The sequence below is a fragment of the Ciconia boyciana genome, chromosome 5 (genome assembly GCF_034638445.1).
Source record: "Ciconia boyciana chromosome 5, ASM3463844v1, whole genome shotgun sequence".
NCBI classification, from domain to species: Eukaryota; Metazoa; Chordata; class Aves; order Ciconiiformes; family Ciconiidae; genus Ciconia; species Ciconia boyciana.
This window is the reverse complement of record NC_132938.1, coordinates 82867875-82877701: the sequence shown is the minus strand read 5'-3', so window position 1 is coordinate 82877701 and position 9827 is coordinate 82867875. Positions and strand designations below refer to the sequence as shown.

Sequence of the window (9827 nt, the reverse complement as noted above, 5' to 3'; positions counted from 1 at the left end):
CCCTAATGTTTGTGTTTGCAAAGGCTTCCTCATGGTCCCCCTTCCCTCCCTGTCACGCTGAGTTTTGGTCACAGTCCTTGGCTGCGGATTCGGAGTTACGCAAGCCATAGGGCACCGTCGGAAGAGCTGCGGCACTAAAGCTCGCTTTCAAGGCACTGAGGTGCTAGGAGGTCCAAGTACTCATGACACCAAGTGCTGCATAAACCTGCAAAGAAGATAATGATCTCTGAAAGGAAGTTAGAGGAGAAACACAATCCGAAGCCTCGGTCCTACCGAGCGTCACTCATGGCTGGGTTGCATGCATGCTGCCGCTTCACAGAAACGGAGCCTAAAGCAAGAGGGACAGACACAGTGGGTATGCAGAAGAGGCAGGTATGGATTTAGGAATGCTGTAGCATTGTTGACAGCTTGAGGTTTTAAAACACGTAATTTTCCAGGTAGAAAATATTTCTGAGTTATACTCATCTCCCTGCGTACACATCCAGGGTTGTTTTGTCCATACCTGCAGCTGCCACGAAATAAATGGCTGTCAATTTAAAATTGAACGGTACTACCTTTACATGCACAGGGAGCTTTGTTTAGCAGCACCTAGGGGTTATTATAGCAGGCAGAAAAACATCTTGCATTTCATCATAGGACTAGTCACTGTGCAGTCTTCAACTCAAACCATACACCAAAAAATACATCAAAGAATGAAAGAGATATCCTAAGGTCATAGCCTCACTCAAGCTTTGCTATGTAAGTCTGCAAAAAGGCTATATAACCTTGTAATCTGAGACATTTCGAAGAGATCTTAGTACTGTAAATAAAAACAAACCTTCTTTTCTATCCACAGGTCTCAAATACTATATACATGTGCTTTTCTCATCCACTCAAAATATTCCTAATTTACCTGATGAACTCCACTCCTTCACAATCTTTTGCTCCAGGCTAAGAAGAAGGAAGAAGATCATTGCACAGGTACAAAGATGTGCCTAGGGATTGAACTACTCCCATCGGTAAGACGCAATTTGGCTGGAGGAAAAAATGCAAGCCAAGGGCCATCTGACAATCTGAACCCGACTCTTCCTGGCGTTTGTGACTGTATTCTGGTATGTGAGAAGTTGTCTGGCCCCGTTTTCCTTTTGCTTTCTTCACTTTCCAAAACAAAAAGGGATTAGAGGAAAGGCGTTCACAAGTGGAAATTTCTGCTGGGTGGATAATTCATCCTGTGCTAGCTCTCTCCCACTTCCAGGGCCAGTTGTAAACTCATGTAACAGAATAAATATAAATTTAATTTTAAGGAACAGGGGAAGCAGTAACCGGTTTTCTGGAACTGCATTCAGCAGTGCCCCAGTTGGCCTTTTCTTGCCAGGAGCTTGCAAGTTCCATGAGTCTAAGAAAATGCAAAGACTGTTTTCTTTTACCTGGAGAGCACAGTTTCTGACAACTATTCTGCTTTTATGTCCCTTGCAAATCAGTTTTAAGTTTGCTATCCATATCAGCAGGAGGCTCGGTGTTGCAGCAGGCTGTGTCATGTGTGCAAGGGCCGAGCGGCGCATACTGATACGTGCTCCGACAAGAAGCGACTGAACCAACCCTTTCTGAAAGGCCAGGAAACGCTGGCAGTTTCACAGCGCTGGTAGCAGTTACTATCTGCATTTCTCCCCGCGGATGACAGGGTGACAACTCTACGCTTTCCTCAGAGTGTTTTAATTCTGCTCCAGCTCTCAGCCTGAAGCAATGAGAAGAGCAAAGGATATTCTCCACATGTTAAGGCTGACTCAGGATAGAAGACATTTATTTGGGGGAGATACACACCCCTTGTGCCATCAGGAAGCCTACTGACTTCACACAAGTAGGTACCGCAAGCAAGTCTCGGGTATACATTCACCCCCACCCCCCAAAAGCAAACTCCCTAGCTTACATGGAAGAGACAAATGTATCCAGAGTGGTTGAATGGGACTCCTTCAGAAGCTCTCAAATACTGTTTTAGGCCACGAAGTCTTAGCGTTAAGTACCAGGAGCAGGAACAGCTGCAGGCCACAGAGCCAAAAACTTAAAAACCTGCAGGACCTTTCCACTCCGCTGTTCACAAAACACAGGATGGCAATACCCAGCAAAGCATACAAAGTATGCTTGCTGCTTTCCCCCTTTCTCAACTTTCTTGCAAGTATTGTGTGGAAAAAAACAGCTAAAAATCTGCAGAAGGAAGTCTTCCTCAGCATGCTTCTCTCTCTGCTTACTTAAAGCCAAGCCAGAACCTTCTGCAAGAGCCTTTAGATTGATTTCTTAGGAAGAAAGAAAAACAGAACTAATTTGTGATTAGAAAGCACAAAGATATTCAGTCAGATGGAAGCATTCCTGAAAAGCGAGGGGAAAACTATCCAATCGATTCATTCAGCTGCCCTAAAGGGTAAACAGCAAACCTGAGCACAATCTACAATTCCTATTATTAACAGCTTGACCAAAAGCGGATGTGTTTTGTTGTTATCTTTGTACTTGTGAAATCTGATGAACTAAAGATGTTGGACAGACCCTGACACCAAAGCAAAGAGGACAAAAAAGAAGAGGGGGTCACTTTGCACTATTTTCCCAATGTGAGGTTCAGGTCCCTCACTCAAGAGAAGAAACTCACTAAAAAAGGTTTTCAGCTGGCAGTGGACACTCGAAGAAATGAAAAAAAAGAGGCTTTCTGGGTTTCAAATTTACCTCAAAGGCATGCATCTCAGCATTCACAAAACTTTGCTTAGCAGCCCATGAAAACCTCCTTTTCAAAATGATCTGTCAGTGAAGCAGGTTTCTGGAGTTATTAAAAAGTCTTAAGGAGAAAACCAAAGCCGATTTTTACATGGGGAAAGCTCCCTTTTCAATACTGGGACCCTGTAAGGTAAAGGCTACGTATCCCTTATGTCTGTAGCTATGATGGTGTGTGTATTCCTAAGCGGAAGGCAATTCCCTTTCCCCCTCGCTGTTCCTGAGGAGGCCTTCCTTCTCCCTGCCTGCCCCAAAAGTGGACAACAAAACCTCCCTCTGCAGCAACACAAGGCTAAACATTCCTCTCTTCTGCAACTCGCAGAGCTGCCTCCGCCCACAGATATTTTTTGCCTTTAAAAACATTTAAGATAGCTTAAATGGGTTTTTAGTTTCAGGTAGTTGTAAGTAGGAGACTGGAGAGCTTTTGACTTGCAGTAGTAGTTCTGTAAGGACTGGTGGTCAGAATAAAGGACCCTTAGCTGGGAGCTTTGGTTTGCATTCCCCTTTCCAACACAGGCCTCCAGAGACCACAGGCGGGTGCATAATTCGGGAAGGGCAAAGGCCCACGGGCTCTTTGGAGGAGCGCTGCCTCCGGTAGTTTCCCAGCCATAAAAATTCCTGCTGTTCCTAGCTGAGGGCACAATAGGTTTGCCTTTACGCTTGGTTTAGGGTAACAAATAATCCTGACTGACGTCAGCGGGGATGATGGCAGGGTGCTCTGAAGGATTAGTCTGTTTGTGTCTGTAAACAAAGATTTACCAATCCTCAAGCTGCAAGTGGGGGGGGAACCCTCAAAACCAAAAATCCTTCTGAAGATCCATCAGCCCACGGACTCAGAAAGTATATGCCCCCTCCTGAGGGTTGTCATCTTCATTCCTAGACTTTTCCATCCCCTCAATAACATGTACTGATCATTGTTGTGGGCAAGATGTCTGGCACTTTGGTAGGACAAGTAAAATAGTACAAGAGTTCCTGTGGACCTGCTTGAATTGGAGCCAGGCAGCAGCGCTGCCTTTTTGATCCCGAGATCACTATTTTTGACGCTGCCACTTTTAACCATCAGTGTCACAAGCAAGCCTCAACTTGCTTTCGGCAGCGAGGCAATAAGCGAAAACCCCTCTTCCTCTCTCCTCTGGCCCTACTTTCACCGTTGTGCTCAAAGTGGAAGTTTCAAAAGTGAAAAGTATTTCCTTTCTCTGCTGCTAGCGTAGACGGTCCGAGCACCTTTGTTAATAGGTCTGTGTTGTAAATCTGTGAAATCTGCCTGCAGACAACATACATGCAGTGTTAACTTTATTTAAAATATGCACCTATGCCACAGACTTCATATGGTAGGAAATCTGCAGATAGTCCTACAGCCCTTTTAATCTCATTTTATATACCTTTCTCAGAGAAAACATAAAGCTCCTTTACAGGCAAGCAGAACGTGAAAGACAATAAACCATTTAGCTAAATGCTAAGTATAAACAGCTACAATGCCATGCAATCATAAAATGCCATTAATCATTTACATCAGGAAATGCCGAAGTGAGGGTGAACATACACAGCCTTATCTGTTCCTTGTGTACACATGCAGGTTACAAGCTTTAGTTAAATTACTTGTGTGCATGACATGCAACAGCTAAAAGGGGTTCTGTTCCTTGGCCCTAGGTGTTGACTTGGTACGGCTTCAAAAATCTCTGTGTTCACTGACTGCATGTGAGTTGTAGCTAAAATTGGTTGTAGCCGCTTTTTCTTCATCTTGGAACATTTTTATCAGCGCTGGTTTAATGTATCCCCTTGAAAGGGATAAAATTTGTTTCTTGTAGAACATTGTATAAGGCATTGCTGCCTTATGTAAGGCATTTCTGCCTACCTTTAATCATATTTCCAATGCTCACCTCTCAAACCCTGGAGGGAAAGCTTTCTGGTAGTGTCTGAACACTGTTAAGTCACTTCTTGATCCTCTATAGGGAGATGCACAAGCAGCTCCAAAAGTTGTTGTTCTAAACAGCATTCCAGAGCAACTTTTCTGGAGAGATTTTCTTCCAGTGCTGCTGCTCTTTATTCAGCATAATTTCAGTTTGGGTTTTTTTTTGGTGTTTTCTTTTTCTTGTTTAGAACTCTAAGCGAGAAGTTTTCTCCCAAATATCAGAAACCAAGTCATGTCCAGTACCTTGCTATTACAGGTAGCTGTCAGGTAGCTCTTTTGTGAATTTACCAAGCTTCAAACAAAGCCAGTCAGCGTGTTCAGCTAAAGGCCTTACATGGTCCTCTCTGCACCTAGCTCTTTGAGATCTACTCCAAGGCGCTCCGGAAAGAGGCACAAATGGATCCAGTAAATCCTGTATATATAAAGTCATATAAAGGCATATAAAGTCTTTTTACCATCTCCTGCAGGATACTTCAGAGTATGCTTTCTCCCCTCTGAGTGGTTTGGTTTGGTTTGGTTTGGTTTTTTTTTTTGGGGGGGAGGCAGGTCTTGCGGCGGGAGGTACACGTGTGAGGTTTCCTGACACGGACCCGAGATGCACAAGCCTTTTAGGATGGGGAAGGAGAGCAAGAGAATTCCAGAAACATTGTCAGCAGCTAAAGATACCAATAAAGGACATCCTAAGAAAGTCTTTGCTTTTATCTTTACAGGTGAGATGGAGAAGCTGTACAAACAAATGACTGAAACCCAAAGAATTAATCAAAAGGTGAAGTTACACGGTACTGTCACTACCGATCTGAGAATCAACACTTCTAAAAAACATGAACACTTTGCAGCCTCCATCTCCTGTTTTGCTTATTTATTATTGTCAGGTTAGTGAGCGAAACTGTCTCAGCACAGGGTGCAACCAGTGGCAGGGCTGGGAGCAAAGCAGCACTTCTCCTTCCGGCACCAGCAAAGTTCAATCACCTCAGCTGGGACAGTTGCACCATCAAAATAGCTTGCTGCGTGTTTTGACACGTACGTTAACTGATAACCTGATAAATGGAGGAGAACGCAGAGCTCCTGGATTTAGTCACAGTTTCTACACAGCTTTCCAGAGCGATGGAAGACCTGACAGCCGGGTGTCCTGAGCAAGGTAAGCACAGCGTTAAAGGCAGCTTGCTCCCCTAGCCTGACTCACCAGCAGTGCACAGGGGACGTAGGCAAATGCAGGGGAGAGCGATCTATAGCTTTATGGTGCTACCAAATCTGCTCGAGACAGGAGAAACGCTCTGTTAAACTGAAGAAAGCAAGTAACAAGCACCCAAGCCTTGATTATAGGCTATCATCAAAAGAACCACAAAATTTAAAAAAAAAAAAAAAATTACAAGAGGCTTAGCATTCAATGCTCTAAAGTAGTAAATCCACAGCAAATCCTCCTGAATCCAAATATGCCTCAGACATATTTTAACTTATTTTTTAAAGTTTTCTGAAATGCCATCTTATGCTCCCAAACAACTAAGCTCCATCGTTACATTTGCTTTCTCAGTATTCTGCAAATCAGGTTACACCCAGTGCCTCAAGTGCCCTTTTGGCATCCTAAAAGCTCCTTCCAACAAATAGTAAGCAAGCCATTTATTTGTATTTATTTCCCCCTTTAAACCCAAGTAACCCAAAAGTGTCCAACAGATTAAAGCTGATCTAAGCAGGTTTGGGGTTTTTTTGCAGTTAAAGTTTGCTCTAAAATTATGCATGTTACTGATGCATAATTTTATCACTTAAAAACAGAATGGCCTCGGAAAGGTTTTAATAAGCAAAAAGAAATACACCTCCCCATTTGTGCACATTGACTCTAAACAAAAAAGACAGCGGCTGCTGCGATCTAGCTAAATGTAAGTTTTCCTTCTCGGTGTTTTAGATTTAAATTAAGTCAAGACTTACCCCAGTGTGGAAATTAATTAATTTTTCTCCAGTGGTGCCTTTTCATTTTACTACCGGAGTCCACACACACCTTGGGATCACTTTCTCGCTTATTTATTTTAAGGCTGGTGTGAAAGCTAAATATCACCATGCTTGACAAACTTGGTCAAAAGCAACTCTTTGCAAAAACAAGATTGCTAATAAAAAACAACCACAGTCCACATGGGAAAAAAAAATTCCAGCTTATCACATGAAATGGAAGTTTTATAAACAGCTTTGGACAGAAAGAAAACAAATAGCAGCCATAACATCACTTACTTCCACAACAGAATTCCTACTGCAAACGTGACTGAGCTCCTACAGACTGTGGATGGGAAGACGAGAGCCACGCACAGAAAATACACCCTGACCAGTCGTCCCTTCCAAGCCAGGCAAATAAATGTCTGATTACACTACATCCCTGGGAGCACGGTGCTTTACTGGGAGCAGCGCTGCTACCAGGATAGGGAAAAACACCCTTTAAAAACGAAAACAAGCTATATCAGTAAAAATGCACTTTTGCAGATAACTGCTTCTACAGCTGGGACTTCTGCTGGCACAGCTATGTCAGTCACGGGTCACACTTCGTCACAGCGCTCGCAGACAGAGCTGTGCCAGCAGAAGTTTGCCATATAGACCTGGTGGGAAACTCAACAGCGACTAAAATGAATCTGCAAAGTTTCGTGTTTTTCGTGCTGCTGCCAAACTAAGTTTTGCTAACGGTCTGATGATGGGTTTTGTGCTGCTGGCACGTTAGGATCTTGGCTTCCAAGGGCAGAAGAAACCTAAACTTAGCTCAGGAACGTGGCAATACCTATCAGCCATTTACATTGTACTTTATCCTTCAATTAAATACACAAACTAAATTAGAAGGAGCCCCTGTAGGAAGAAAAGATAAAACAGAATAAATTACATTGTGCTGTACTTCAGCACTCAGAGTAGACTGCCCTCTCTTATAATAGTAAGAAAAAAACAAAAGTGAAAGCATTTAACAGGATTTGTTTAGCAGACCCTAAATTCCCACCGTTCGGTTAAACCGAACAGTCAAACTGTAACTGCGCTTTTGTCATCTTCAATCTTCTTTGAAGACAGCAGACAAGGAGATTTAACGCCCGAGTTGACGCTCAAACATAAGTTCTATTCAGATGAATCGACACGATACTGCGGGTCGTGCGTACGGTGATGCGTATCGTTATTCCAGAGCACGGAGTAGCAAGATGTCAGAAGCGTGCGCTGACGATCTGCTCTGGAGCAAAATTACAAAATCAAGCTGTAAATAAACTCCCACCACCCTCTGCGGGGGGAAAAGAAAGCTACAGGCAAGCACTTTGGTGCCTCTGAACCGGCTTGCGTTCAATAATGAATAAAGCTGTCCGAAGCGCAGGGCTGTGGAAAGGAGAAGGGCTACGTACAGGAAGTCAGGTCAGGCTGCGGCACTTGCACGCAGCACAAAGTAACCCTCAAATGCAAAGCCTGCCTTTATATTTTGTGAGGTATCGCCAGCACGTGGCCATACCTAAAGCGGGCTGCGTTTCAGAAGAGCAACATTTGGCAGTACGAATTTCACCATCGCTTCCTATTTTGATAGGGAGAACGCGGAAATAAAATCACCAGCAGTGCTGTGTTTGTAAAGGCCGTGCTCCACCTCCGTCAGAGTTTTCTGGCCCTCCAAATTGGGATACAGCTTCTAGGAATTCCTTGGGCTGTGTCACAGGGAAGACTTTGTTGTTAGAAATAATGTACTTTTTTTTTTAGGGGGAAAAAAAAAGCACCGGGGCAAAAACGTCTCAAAGGAATAGCAGAGGCTAAAAATAGACACATTATCATCACTTTCATTATCAGCCATGTCTACACACACAAGAAGTATAACTGTGAGCGACTTCAGGATGAGGAGTTTTCCCCTCCAGGTTAGTTTTAGGTTGCCGGGGAGCGCGTTTGTGCTTGGCTGAGCAGCACAGCGTCACAGCGAGGGGATGGCACAGGTATGAGCTTAATTGTAGCAAAACCCCCTGCTTAAACAAGGCCATCTAAAATTCTTATCGGCAGACCGGCTCATGAGAAGTTGTAACTCCCCAGAGCAAACACTTAGCCTATTCAAAGTTTAAAAAAATGGCCTGATAAAGGCTACTTGTCTAAAGATTTCAGAAGGTCAGATAAAACTTGGTGTGGCCGCAAAACGGCAGAAAGCAACTGAGCCCTCCGCCATATTTACCAAGAGTACTTAAGTTTAAAAAGCAAGCCCCAAACTGTTACAAAAACTCAGTGTTTAGGTGCGTTATTTTATTTGCAAGCACCACCACCTCAGCTTGAAGCCCAGCTTTTACCGCAGGTGACATTCCTGCCATCTTCCTCATACGGGACTGCTGTGGACCACTGGGATAAAGCAGCGAGACCCACGCCTCCCCAAAAACACCCTTGCCAAGCCTGTCACCCATGGTGCCGGACAAAGGTTCCTTCACGGGATGCTGGCCGGCCCGGAGGGGAATGGGGCCAAGCACTCACGTTCACCCCACGGCCGGGTTCGCCCCACAGCCGGGGTTCACCCCACAGCCGAGGTTCGCCCCACTGCTGCCCCCCTCAGCCAGGGCTACGGGGTGAGCCTGCCATCCCCGAAAGCAGCTCGGGGGGCGGCTGCCAACGCCGCCACGGCCCAGCCTCCAGGGATCCCCCACCGCCGGGCCCGGGGCCGGGACCCCCGCTCCCTCCTCACGCCCCGGCCCCTCGGGGGGCCCCTATTCCCCTCCGGGCCGCCCCTCGCCGGGGATATGCCCGCAGCCCCCCGCTGTACACACAGCTCCGTGTGGCCGTGAGGGCGCAGAGCGGCGGCTGCGAGGCGGCCCAGGCCGCGGCGGCCGCCCCAGGTGCTGGCCCCGGTGCTGGCGGCGGGGCGGCGGCGGCGGGGCCCGACATGGCGGCGCGGGCCCGCTCTCCCCCCCTCCTCGCCCCGCCAGGCCCCGTCGGGCCGCGGCGCTCACCTGCATCCGGCGCGGCGGGGCGGCGGGGCCGGCGGCGGCAGGGCGGCGGGGCGGCGGCGGCGGGCAGCAACGACATGCAGGCGGCGGCCCGCCGGGGAGCGGTGCCGGGCCGGGGACGGAGCCGCGGGGCCGGGGCGGCCGGGGCGGCGGCGGCGGCGGTGGCGGCGGCGGCGGCGGCGGGGAGGAGCGGGCCGGGGCGCGGGCGGCGCGGAGGGCGGAGGAGACGGAGGCGGGGGCGGGAGGCGGGCGGTGCCGGGGCCGTC

At 47.0% G+C, this 9827-nt stretch overlaps 1 protein-coding gene across 2 annotated transcripts in view; it reads right to left on the bottom strand.

Moving 5' to 3' along the window:
* Positions 1–9700, bottom strand: part of CNOT6L (CCR4-NOT transcription complex subunit 6 like) — a 31545-nt gene extending 21845 nt beyond the window's left edge. The window contains exons 1-2 of one of the 2 annotated variants that reach the window (XM_072861101.1): positions 9565–9667; positions 6869–7835 (exon numbers count right to left, since the gene is read on the bottom strand). The gene's annotated coding sequence lies outside the window, so the exon portion shown is untranslated. Of the gene's footprint in view, positions 1–6868; positions 7836–9564 lie in introns of both variants that reach the window. The other variant, XM_072861100.1, reaches the window with a different exon arrangement.
* Between the last annotated feature and the right edge of the window lie 127 nt (positions 9701–9827).